The sequence below is a fragment of the Lactuca sativa genome, chromosome 9 (genome assembly GCF_002870075.4).
Source record: "Lactuca sativa cultivar Salinas chromosome 9, Lsat_Salinas_v11, whole genome shotgun sequence".
NCBI classification, from domain to species: domain Eukaryota; kingdom Viridiplantae; phylum Streptophyta; class Magnoliopsida; order Asterales; family Asteraceae; genus Lactuca; species Lactuca sativa.
In genome coordinates this window covers 220,991,262-221,005,479 of record NC_056631.2, presented here as the reverse complement: position 1 = coordinate 221,005,479, position 14,218 = coordinate 220,991,262, and positions in this window count along the sequence as shown.

The window sequence follows — 14,218 nt, the reverse complement described above, 5'->3', positions numbered from 1 at the left end:
AATCTCACCTTGAGTGGGTAGTTTCGGTTCTTGAAGAAAAATTGGAAGAAATGAAGTGATTTTTGGCCCTTGCACTCCTTGATGAACTTTTCGAGATTAGGAGGGTTTCTAGGGTGCAAGATCACGGGTTTTACATGGATTAGGAAGAGATTTTGATAACAAAAGAATTTAAACCATAGATCTATGAATAATCTTACCTTAGATGATGATTTGCTTGCAAAATCCTCTTGGAAAGTCCCTAAATTTCGAGATCTTTGGAGAGGGGAGGGAAGGAGAGTTCTTTGAGTGTTCTAGAGAGAAAGTTGAGATATTTTGGTGTGTGTGATGATGCTTGGCCGAGAGTGAGAGAGGAGAGGAGAAGAAATGACTCTTGAAGTGATACATGCATGGGTGTATGTGATTTGTGCCTAGAAATCCATTAGGTAATAGTGAGGTGGCAACCAAAGTCAACCTCCCCTTGGATTTGGGCCTTGGGCCGAGAATATGAAGGGGAAAGAGGAAAAATTTGGGCTTTTGCCCCCAAGCCCAACATTAGAGGTAATTAGGGTGTGTTTTGAGTCTAAGGAGTGTGGTAGGATTTTTATGTTTTTCTTGAACTAGTTTTAGGTTATTCATGTATCAAGGCTTTTAATTTATTTAATTCTAGGCCCAACATGACCTATAATGTTAAAATAAATAAGTGTGGGTCCAATTAGAGTCCAATTAGGGTTCTAAGCCCATGATAGTCTAATTGGAAGCTCATTGGTCCATTTGGATCCAATAAGGAAGTCTTAGTCCAAAATGGACTTAACCAAAACTTCTAGGGTCTCCAATTGTTTGATGACTATCTATAGTACTTGTATCTTGTATTTGGTTAAAGTTTTTGACTCACATTAACTTGAATGTGTAGATTACATAGCTTAAAATTCACAGTTGTGACAATAACTACAATGCTTTTGTAGACGTTGTATCTCTCGATGTCACATTCAACATGAATAAGTATATTTTACATTTGTAATGTTATCACAATTTTTTTATTACTTCGAATAATTTTGATTAATTTTAATTTTTTAAAACATAAATGATATGGTTTTTGTACCGTTCACTGGGATAGATAACCATAAGAAATGTGTAACTTTTGGTGCTGGACTTTTGAGTAGAGAAGATGGTAGTTCTTATTCTTGGATGCTTAGAGAATTCTTGAAAGTATTCAAAAAACAACCTACGCTTGTTCTTACAGATCAAGATCTAGCATTGAACAAAGTTGTAAATGAAGTTTTTCCAATGTCATCACATAGGTTTTGTGTGTGGCATATTACAAAAAATTGCCAAACAAGGTGAACATTTTTTTTTTACCAAATTACTGTTAATAGGTTTATTTTTTTAATACATATCGTTCTTTCAGAATATAGTTCTGCTAGAATAAGAACTACCAGTATTATGACAAAATTTTTATAATATAATTCTGATAGAATCATTAAACCGTAATTCTAACAGAATACATGTGATCTTATATTTGTTTGCCTTATACGACTTACACCAACATTTTATTTTTTACTATAATGGCTTATATGTATTTTTATTCAGATAACATCACAACGAGCCATAAATTCAGATTTTAGGAAGCGCTTTCACTATATAATTTGGAATTCTAAGCTGGAACCACATGATTTAGATAAAGCATGGCAATCTTGTTTATATGAGTTTAATAAACAAGTGGATGAAAGAGATGTATGGGTTGCGGAGACGTTAGGTACCTGCATTTTTCAAGGACATGCCAATGTCTGGTCTTATGAGAACTACATCATTGTCTGAAGGCCAAAATTGTTCATTTCAGAACAACACCCTTACTGGTTCTTATCTTTTAATTTTTTTGATGACATTTGAGGGTGTAATGGAACATCAAAGACGTAATCAATTTGTCAATGACTTTAACACTGCTACAACAGTTCCTAGATTCATCACATCTAGTCCATATGAACCACATGCTTCAAAGGTCTACACTCGTAAAATATTTTATCAGGTACAAAAAGAGATTTCAGATTTTGAAAATACTTGTTTCCAAATGAGTGTTACTTCTTACAATGGTGTTAACACTATTATTGTTCTGGAGAAGCAAAAGAACTTAAGCACAATGCAACCAACAAGTCCTGTTGTTGATGATAAACTTGAGGAATACCATTACGGATTTCTTACAAAGGATACCTAATACACGGTATGTTCTTAGTGTTGGATTAGTGTCTAAGCCTATAACAATATTTGGTATATACTTGACCCGATTGTGCATGGTCTTTTTGGGTTGCCTTCACCGAAGTAACTTGACAGGGTAATTTGATGAGAGAGAGAGAGGATAATATTATTTATTAATATATTATAAGAATAATATATTAAGGGAGAAATCATATTTATTTAGTTAGTATTAGTCATAAATTAATTAGGAATTAATTTGGTGACTAAAAGAGATTAATTAAATAAAGGGGCATAAACTGTCAAACGTGTGATAGTTGAGTTTTGGGTTGGGAAACCTAATGGACTAAAGGGGAACGAAATTTTGATGAAGGATCATCATATTTTCGTCCAAGGCCTTATTCCAGAAGGTTCTTTGGGCTGCTTGGTGACTAAGCTGTCCATTAGGGTTTAGACTGAAACCCTAGCAGTCTACAGTATAAATAAGACCCCTAGACTTCAATTTTCGGCCACTTGCTTTCCAAGAGAAACCCTAGGACGAAATTAAGTATCCTCTCTCCTCTCTCAAAGTTGCGTTCTTGCCTGTGGTGTTTGTAAGCCATTAGAGGAGTTACACTTGTGACTCTAAGCTTAAGAACAAGAAGATTCAAAGGATTTCAAGCCAATTGAAAGGGGTAATCACTTAGATCTGTTCTTAAAGTGTTAATTTTGAATTATGTATGCTAGATTAGGGTTTGCAATTCTTGAATTAATTGCATGTACAATAGAGAAACCTAGATCTAAGCATTAAGGTTTGTATGAGCACATAGGATTTTTCTTATGCCTAAAACCCATCAGTGGTATCAGAGCCTTGATTGGTTTCTGTTGTATGTGATGCAATTGTCATTTATCTGCTGAAAATCGTTTTTCTTGCCTCTGCCCGACTGAACTCGGCGAGTCAGTATCTGGACTCGGCGAGTTGGCTCAACTCGGCGAGTTCGGGAGTCAGACAGAGTATGTTTCGGGATTTACTTGCTGTTTTGCTATAGGATTGATGCCAAAATCGTTTTTGTAATAAAATCTGAATTTTATTGTATGCAAATGATTATCCTTACCAAAACAAAAGATAATTTCAAATCATTTGAATAATAGTTTCTTTATATGATAAATATGGATTATTTAAATTATTTGGTAATTATCTTATGACTAAAATTGGATTAGGTCAAATATAGATAATCATAAAATTAATTATTTAATTTATATTATTTGTTATTTGATCCCTTGTGTTTTGAAAAGTTTAAAACTTGTCCTCAAGTTTTGAGATTTAAATTTTATGATTAAAAGTTTAATTTTGAATGATTTAAATTTCAAATCCTTAGAATTTTACAAGTTTAAAATTCAACCCTATACTATTATATTATTACAAGATTAATTAATATATATGTATAAGAATAAGCTAGTCTTATCGCTAGTAAGCCTCATTAACGAAGTCAGTCTATAAGGTGGGTATAAGGTTGCTGCCTAAAAAATGGCGCTTAATGGGTGTACACTCACACCCACCGCTTGCTTGACTGGTGGAAGGTCGTTAGCCGAACAGATAGGATAGGGCACTTAATTCCTCATTATAAGTATAATGAATTTACAAAGTAACTATAATGTTTTAAAAATTCTCAATCTTAGTTACTTTAGGATAAAATGTGAAAATGATGCTATTCCATGGAATTACACTTTGCATCCTTGTCAATCGTTAGTGGAGCGTGCGTGGTTAACCGACACATTTATTTGGGATTGACATTGGTGGAAAAGGGTGGCTCGATGTTTGTCATGGATCAATAGAGCTTGTGTGGTATACCGGCACATTGATTAGGTGATAGAGACATTGGGTGCACCATGTTGATTCGCATGGTTATTCACGACTTGTTTGCGATCCTCGGTATCCCAGTCGCAAATTTGAAGTGCATATCGAGATTTAAACATGCCATTGAAAAGTTCAATGAATCTCAAAGATCTACGAGTTTTCAAATACATTTAAGACTTAATTCCATTTCGTTTTTCATGGTGGAAATTAGTGAATCGTCATTCACTTACCTTCAATATTATTTTCATTTAGATTACGACATCCCTTTTCTAAATTGTAAATAATTTTGTTTGATCCTAGCCCTAATTTTTCATTTTGGTGTTTAATTGGGGATTCTTTCTAATGAAACTTGTCCTTTTCTATTTTCAGATGTCGAATGCAAACAACAACACTCCTGCAGCTACTGGTGGATTCTCACTCATGAATTTGTGTGGGAAACTGATCTTTAATGGCAACAACTTCAACGAGTGGTTCTGAAACATCCGAATGATCACTCGATACGAGGACAAAGAGTATGTCCTCGACGAGAAGCTTGAAAAATTCAATCCAGAAACTGCCACTGCTGAAGAAATCACTGCCTTTGAGGCTCATGAGCGTGATGCTATGAAGGTTCATTGCATCATGTTCGCGACTATGAATGCAAAACTCCAGAAGTCCTATGAGGACATGTATCCATTCGAGATGCATCAAGATTTAATGGATAGGTATCACCAAAGCGCAAGGCACGAGCGCTATGAGATCATCACTAACACGATCACCGCTAAGATGGGGAGCGGAGAATCCTTGACCCCACATCTGCAGAAGGTGCAGAGGTATGTTGATCGTCTTCTAAAGTTGAATGTTAACTTTGATGAGGATTTGGCTATTGACATCATTCTCCACTCCTTGCCTCCATGCTACAACCAGTTCAGAATGACCTACCACATGAACAAATAGGAGGTCACCTTGAGCAAGCTTCAAGGGTTGTTGAGAACTGTTGAGTGCAACCTAAAGGATAAATCTATTGCATCAAATCCTACTGATTCGGCCCCTGTGTTGGCAATAGGGAAAGGGAGAGGTAAGAAGAGGAAGGCTCCGTCTAAGAGCCACCAAAAGGGAAAGTCCCAAGATGGTTCCTCTTCTAGTGGAACCAAAGCAAGTCCTGCTAAACCCTCCTCTGACCCTAAGCAAACAGAGTATTTTTATTGTCACGAGAAGGGTCACTGGAAACGAAGTTGCCCCAAATATCTGCAGGACATTAGAGATGGCAAGATAAAGCCCACCTATGCAGGTATGTATTCTATTAAATCTAACAACTCATCACTTGCTACTTCATGGGTTCTTGATACAGGATGTGGTTTCCACATTTGTTCTGATTTGCAGGGCCTAAGAAGAAGTAGGGAGGTGGAACATGGGAAGATAAACTTGATTATGGGAAACAGAAGATCGTCGCCTGTGACCAAAGTCGGAGTTTATTCTTTAGTGTAAAGTAATGGGTTAGGATTAGATTTAAATTATTGTTGCTATTCGCCAGATATGGCAAGAAACATCATTACTTTTCATGGATTATATAGACAAGGTTTTAGATACTCATTTGATAACAGTAATGGTTCTATTAATGTTTATTTGAATGGATTTTTTTTTATTTCAACGCATTTCCTTGTAATGGAATATATGAATCTGTGATGGTTGTAGACAATTTAGGAAATGATGTGTTGAATGTTGATTTGTCTAATAGTTTAGAAAAAGCGTGCTTGTGGCACTGTCGCCTTGGCCATGTGAACAAGAAACGCATAGCCCAACTCCAAAAGGATGGAGTGTTGGAGTCATTCGACCTTAGGGACGATGATGTGTGTGAATCTTGTTTGCTTGGGAAGATGACCAAGTCACCCTTTACTGGCACTTGTGATAGGGGTGAGGGTCTATTGGATCTCATACACATCGATGTGTGTGGGCCCTTTAGATCCACCACATGGGATGATTTCCGCTTCTACGTGACTTTTACGGATGATTGTAGCAGATATGGATATATCTACTTAATCAAGCAAAAGTCAGAAACCTTTGAAAAGTTCAAAGAGTTTAAGAATGAAGTGGAAAATCAGCTGGGCAGGAAAATCAAGATGCTTCGGTCAGACCAAGGAGGAGAGTACCTAACTCTTGAGTTTCACGACTATCTAAAGGAATGCGGAATCGTTTCGCAATTGACACCTCCAAGAACGTCACAACTGAATGGTGTGGCTGAAAGATGTAATCGGACCTTGTTGGACATGGTTAGTTCTATGATGTGTCGGGCTTCGTTACTAATAGATTTCTCAGGGTACGCCTTAGAGAAGGCCGCCCATATCCTTAATTTAGTTCCCACCAAGAAGGTTGCCAAAACACCTCACGAAATGTGGACATAGAAAGCTCCCTTGTTGGCACATATCAAAGTTTGGGGTTGCGAGGCTTTCGTAAGACGAGAATCTCAAGACAAGCTCGAACCTCGTAGTGAGAAGTGTTATTTCATCGGCTATCCACATAAGTCCCTTGATTATCTCTTCTATAGACCGAGCGACAATGTTGTTTCGTTGCGAGGAGAGGGGTTTTCCGAGAAAGAGAACTCATAAGCCAAGAGGACAGTGGGAGGCAAATTGATCTTGAAGAGATTTAAGAACAAAGCGATAAAGGAACTTCTAATGCTGGCACTCAACCTGAGGAGGAAACTCATATTGAACTTGTTGATGAGTCCTTACCTCTTAGACGTTCCAGTAGGGCTAGTGTTCCACCCCAGTTGGATGGATTCCATATTACTACCGAAGGGGATAGATTTATTAGTGATAGTACAATGGTATATTTAGATGAACCTAGCAGCTACAAGGAAGCCATGGCAGGCCCGGAGTCTGCTAAGTGGAAAGAGGCAATGGACAGCGAGATTCAGTCCATGTACGACAACCAAGTTTGGAATTTGGTTGATAATATGTCGGGTCGTAAGACAGTCGGGTGCAAGTGGATCTTCAAGAAGAAGACATACATGGATGGGAATGTGCACACTTATAAAGAGCGATTGGTTGCGAAGGGCTTTACTCAAACTGCTGGAGTTGACTATGATGAGAACTTTTCACCAGTTGCAAAGACAAAGTCTATTAGGGTGATGCTCGCAATAGCTGCTTTTCATGATTATGAAATATGGCGTGAAAACCGATTTTCTTAATGGAAAGTTGGCTGAGGATGTTTACATGAATCAGCCAGATGGTTTTGTCGATGCGAAGCATCCAAATAGAGCGTGTAAGCTTGAGAAATCCATTTATGGATTAAAGCAAGCGACTCGCAGATGGAATCTTTGTTTTGACAAGAAGGTCAAAGAGTTTGGCTTTCTGCGAAGCGAAGATGAGTCATGTGTGTATGTCAAGGCCAGTGGGAGTATAATAAGCTTCCTCGTATTGTATGTCGATGACATACTGCTCATAGGAAATGACGTCCCATCCTTGCAGGAGGTCAAGTCCTGGCTTGGGAAGTGTTTCGCTATGAAGGACCTCGGAGAGGCTGCATATATTCTGGGAATAAGGATAGTAAGACACAGAAGTAAAAGACTGATAAGACTCAGTCAGGATACATACTTGGACAAGGTACTAAAATTTTTTAGTATGGAAAATTCCAAGAAAGGGGAGTTGCCAATCCAAAGCAATACCAAGTTGAGTAAGACTCAATGCCCGAGTACAAAGGCAGAAATAGCTTATATGAGCTGAGTTCCCTACGCTTCCATAGTTGGCTCTATCATGTACGCTATGACTTGTACTCACCCTGATGTAGCCTTTGCTTTGAACATGGTTAGTAGATATCAAGGGAACCCTGGTAGAGCGCATTGGATTGCTGTCAAGAATATTCTTAAGTACCTTCGAAGGACCAAGGAATGGTTTCTAGTCCTCGGTGGGAATGATGACTTGAGGGTACGAGGGTACAATGACGCTAGTTTCTAGACGGATTGGGATAATTACCTTTTGCAGTCAGGTTGGGTCTTTACCCTTAACGGAGGAGCAGTAACTTGGAAAAGTTCCAAGGAGGAGACTGTGGCTAATTCAATGTGTGAATCAGAGTACATTGCAGCAAGTGAAGCATCGAAAGAGGCAGTATGGTTGAAGAAATTCATTGGAGACCTTGGAGTTGTGCCATCCATAAAGGAGCCCATGGAGATTTTCTGTGATAATGAAGGAGCAGTTGCCTTAACCAAGGAACCAAGGGATCACGGCAGATCCAGACATATCGATAGAAAATACCATTTCATTAGACATCGGGTAGAAGAGGGACTCCTCGTAGTGAAGAGGGTATTGTCAGAAGATAACCCAGCAGATCCCCTTACGAAGGGATTGAGTAGGGTTAAGAACTTGCAGCACGCTAGGAGCATTGGGCTGAAGGATGATATAAGTTTAGGTTAGATAAGAAACATGTAATGGATAAATTTGTACTTGACATTTGATGAATAAATAAAGGTGTGTTATTTATAAGTAAAGATACTATCTTATGTTGATTATTTATCTGTTGTTTCAATTTTGCATGTTTTGACTTCCTGAATAATAAGATAATTCAAACAGTCCACAGTCGCCCATATGTTGGAAGTAGATATGAAAGAAGACTGTTATGAATTTGTTTGTAGATTGTCTGAAAGGTTTTAGACATGGCAAAGGTTTGCTACAAAGTTCATGAGTGCTTATGAATTGTGATTTGAGCATTGGAATAAACTCGCGCTTGCTTGTATCACTTCATGGAATTTATCACGAGTGATCGCAAGACGATAATATTATATAATCTTTAAACCTAAAGATATGGTTATTTTTTATTGATTAGTTGTGCATTGACAATGCGTAAACGCATCAGTAACTTGATGTTATAAAACACATTGTTGTGTATGATTTAGCCAACAAATAATAAAAGCATATAAGTCGAAGTTTATCTGTTCCTTTTATTCTAAGAGGATAAAAGCGATGTCTGGCCACTTGATGATTTGGCTTGACCTATGTGTCGGGCCCGGTCAGGACAAAGTTGATGTGTTCAACTATGTTCTATGTCAAACAAATCAGAAATCGAGGAACAATATGTTGAACAATAAGTATGACTATGTTCCATGTGATTGTCAGCATGATATCTAGAACAGAGGACAAGATATTGATCAGAGTTCATAGTAGCGTATAGGAGCTACGATTGTTAAACCGGATTCTGAAGTCATATGTGAGATATAGTTACTAGACTTATCCAAGTGGGAGACTGTTGGATTAGTGTCTACGCCCGTAACTATATTTGGTTTGTACTTGACCCAGTTGTGCATGGTCCTTTTGGGTTGCCTTCACCGAAGTAACTTGATAGGGTAATTTGATAAGAGAGAGAGAGAGAGGATAATATGATTTATTAATATATTATAAGAATAATATATTAAAGGAGAAATCATATTTATTTAGTTAGTATTAGTCATAAATTAATTAGGAATTAATTTGGTGACTAAAAGAGATTAAGTTGTCCATTAGGGTTTAGACCGAAACCCTAGCAGCCTACAGTATAAATAAGACCCCTAGCCTTCAATTTATGGCCACTTGTTTTCCAAGAGAAACCCTAGGCCAAAATTAAGTATCCTCTCTCCTCTCTCAAAGTTTCCTTCTTGCTTGTGGTGTTTGTAAGCCATTAGAGGAATTACACTTGTGACTCTAAGCTCAAGAACAAGAAGATTCAAAGGATTTCAAGCCAATTGAAAGAGGTAATCACTTAGATCTGTTCTTAAAGTGTTAATTTCGAATCATGTATGCTAGATTAGGGTTTTCAAGTCTTGGATTCATTGCATGTACAATAGAGAAATCTAGATCCAAGCATTAGGGTTTGTATGAGCACATAGGATTGTTCTTATGCCTAAAACCCATCACTTACTTCATTATATAATTATTTCTTTTTAATCACATAATAAGACTTTCTAACGTATAGTCATATACTATCACAGATATTCCAGGTTACCCATTCAACAATAGAGGGTTCATTCAAGTGTACCTGCATGTATTTTGAACATGTCGGTCTTTTGTGTAGGCACATATTCTGTGTGTTTAAGTTTTACAATTGAACAGATTCTTGAAGAATAAATTATGAGACGTTGGCATCGGGATGTTATTCCAACAAGATTACTTAAGAGGCGTCTAGTTCTTTGGTTGACTCAAATTCTAACATGACGGCTATTGAAATTTTTTCAAATGTAGACTGTTGCGTTTCATTTTTCAGCCATGATGCTGCTAAGTTATACTCATACCTTAAAGAGCCGAATAAGTTGGAAAAAAATTATAGATGATTGTCCAGCCCCCGAGATGCCATCAAGAGAATCATTCTATAACCAGATTATTGGTGTGGAGTAAACTAATGATGTGGCTGACATTGAGAATCCATCGGATATTCGTAATAAGGGAACTGGTAGTCGTGGTAAGAGATTAAAATAAAAAAAAACGCTGGAAAAAGTAAGTTAGACGCCTAAGCAAAAGTGTGCCTCATGTAAACAGATGACTAACCATGATAAATGAACTTTTCCTCTAAAAAACATGCCGAAGTAGTATAATTTTTATATAGGTTTTTAAAATTATTATATTATAGTAACATTTTTGTTTCACGTGTATTAGTGACATTGATTTCAATTTTGCGAGTGTTTTATAAAATTATTAAATATGGTTATGCACTATTGCACATTTTGTTATCATTCATTATCCAAGCGTGTTACACGAACATTAGAATCATTTATAATCATTAGTTTACACAAGTATTTTGTAAGACCAACAACATACTATTTCCCAAACATTGAGTCAACAACACAATAACATATTCCAACAAAATTTAACTTTATTTCAATTATTTTCATTCTTTCAAACAATGGCATATCAGAATTTAACAATTCATAACAAGATTTTTTACTGTATTCTAATTATTTTCATTCTTTCAGAACAATGGCATATCATAATTAACAATTCATAACCAAAATTTAACTGTATACTAATATTTTTTATAAATTACAACATAAACAATTGATAACCAAAATTTAACTATACTCTAATTATTTTCATTCTTTCATAACAATGGTATATCATTTTGTTTTTTTATTTTTTAAAACCCCTATAAAAACAATATAACAGAACATACAAACATAATCTTAATGTATTTTCATTATAATAATTTGAAATTGTAAACTTTGCTCAAACATGAAAGAGTATGACCTTTAAACATTTAAACTTTTGAAACATTCATTACTTTCATAATTTTCATATCCATTCAAACATTTCAACATCAGTCACTTTCTAATGTTTCCTAAACAAAGGCAACTAGACCAAAATAAAACATGCTACCATAAGTCTTCCAACATAAATCCTAAAAACTTCAAAATAAAACAAAGACAACTAGACCAAACAAAGACAACTATCCTAAAAATGATGCCTTCCACGTCTCTACTTCTCCCTAGCTTCCTTCACTTCATTCATCACAACCATTTTCTCCTATGGATCAAGCATGTCATACGCTTCTACATCTCTCTCCAACATACTTTTATACTGTTGTAGTTAGATTTCATAAGCCCTGCCATGTATTTGATAATTAAATTATTTAAAGCATTACATCACTTCGTTTTTTACTTGTAAAGCCACAATCCCAATGCCCTTCACTTTCCCCCATGTACGATTCTATATGCCGCATAAGATACTCTCCACAGTCTGATCCTTCTTTTGCTATTTTCCATGTGAATTTCTTTACATGAGGTTTAATTTTGTTGAAAGTAGTTGATTTTTTGGTAATTCTCTGTTTTTAAGTAGTTGCCAAGCAATTTTTTCTGTGATACAATACAATACATTTATTATACATCATTTGTAACAATACAAAAAACAAGTCATATAAAAATTCTTATATGTAATTCTTAAGCTTACCAAAAGAATTGGTTTCCTTCCATATATATCCTCAAAAGTGTTTGTTCAGTTGACATGGTCTTTAATATAATAGGTAAGTATCCTTAGATCAAAGCATATTAAATAATATTTGCTTCCCTCAACTACTGGAAAGAAAACCTGGTATATAACAAAATTTATAACAATAAGTTATATTTGTATAATAAATATTATAACAAATAACACAATTATTAATCAAATTACCAATCCAACATCCTTGAGACTTTGTTTAATTGGTAGACTTCTAATGTGGAGTTTCAGCATCGAATCAAATAATGATTGGGTTGTATCGTATGCAACCGATGCATCCAGTATCTCATCTTCCTATATACATAAATCAAACAATCAATTATTCACCATAAAACCAAAATTATTATCTAATAATAAACTTAAATTTACTACGTACCAGAAAGTTTGTATCAAAGAAAACTCTAGCAACCGATCCTACATCCCTTAGTTCCTCCATTTTGTTGAGTAATGTTGTCCAACAGTCAATGACTATATCATGTATAAACATGTTGCTTTTAAAATGATATGCAAATCCTTGATGCAATACGTGGCCACTCCTAATGTTCCATATCTTGTCGCTGCTCAACAATTTTAATCAAATGTATTATACAATTATGTTTTATAAGCAAATCACTATAATATATTTACTCAATTACCCATAATCTCTTTTTGATGCAAAAACTGAACTGTATAATACTATCTCATCCTTCTTCACCTTGTTACCCATTCTAACAATTCTTTCAACAAACGATGAGTTTCCTTATACAGGTAACTTTTGTCCTCTTTCCCCCCTTTTTCCATTGTCATCATCTCCCACACCTACTACCACTGTTTCCAAGATTTCTTTTCCTTTTTTCTTTTCTTTTCTATAACTATTCAACACAGCCTCATCTGTCATTTCTATGGCTTTTGCCAAGACTTTAGGATGCTCCAAGAATTATGAACAAGTTATATGGTCTGTACTATCAACCTTTTCCACATTAGGAGTATTAAAACTTCCCCCATCATCCTTTTTATCCCCATAAACTGTTGGATTAGTGTCTAAGCCCGTAACTATATTTGGTATGTACTTGACCCGGTTGTGCATGGTCCTTTTGGGTTGCCTTCACCAAAGCAACTTGTTAGGATAAGTTAAGGAGAGAGAGAGAGAGATAGAGAGAGAGAGAGAGAGGTTATTATGATTTATTGATATATTATATGAATAATATATTAAAAGATAAATCATATAGTTTAATTAATATTACACAAGAATTAATTATGTGGCTAAAAGACATTAATTAAATAAAGGGGACTAGAGGTGTCAATTGTGTGATAGTTGATATTGGACTGAGAATCCTTATGGATTAGTGCATGGACGAAATTAAGAGGATTCCATCTTAATTTCGGCCATAAAGGCCTTATTCCAGAAGGTTCCTTGGACTGCTTAAGGCCATTGTTGTCCATTAGGGTTTTCACTGAAACCCTAGCAACACAAGGATAAATAGACCTCTAGGGCATCAATTTTCGGCCACTGGAAACCATAGAAGAATTCATAGCCGAAATTATGCCTCCTTCTCTCTCTCCAATATCATCCTCTTGCTTGTGGTGTTTGGAAGCCATTAGAGGAGTGACATTTGTGACTCTAAGCTCCAAGAGAAGAAGATTCAAGCCATTCTTGAAGAGGTATTCATCTAGATATGATCTTATATGATAATTTTGAAATATGTATGCTAGATCTAGGGTTCATAAGTCTTGGATGAATTGCATGTACAATAGAGAAACCTAGATCCAATCTTTAGGGTTTGCATGAGCACATAGGATGTTCTTTTGTATCAAACCCATCAGTGGTATCAAAGCATTGATTGGTTTCTATTGTATTGATGTCTTGTATGTTCATCTTGCTTAAAATTGTTTTTCTGCCCTCTGTCCGACCTGACTCGGCGAGTCCAGTGAGTGACTCGACGAGTTGGGGAGTCGGACGGAGGGAAACTCGGGATTTCTTGTTGTTTTGCTGAAGGATAATTACGAAAACTGTTTTTGAGTAATAAAATCCGAATTGTATTGTTATTATGTGATTATCCTTACCAAAACAAAAGATAATTACCAATTAATTGAATAATAAATTCCTTATATGATAAAATTTCATTATTTGAATTATTTGATGAATTATCTTGTGAATAAAATGGAATAGGTCAAATTTAGATAATCATTAAATTATATATTTAATTTTTAAATTATTTGCTATTTGATCCTATGTGTTTTGAAAAGTTCAAAACTTGCCCTCAAGTTTTGGAATTTAAATTTTTAATTAAAAGTTTAATTT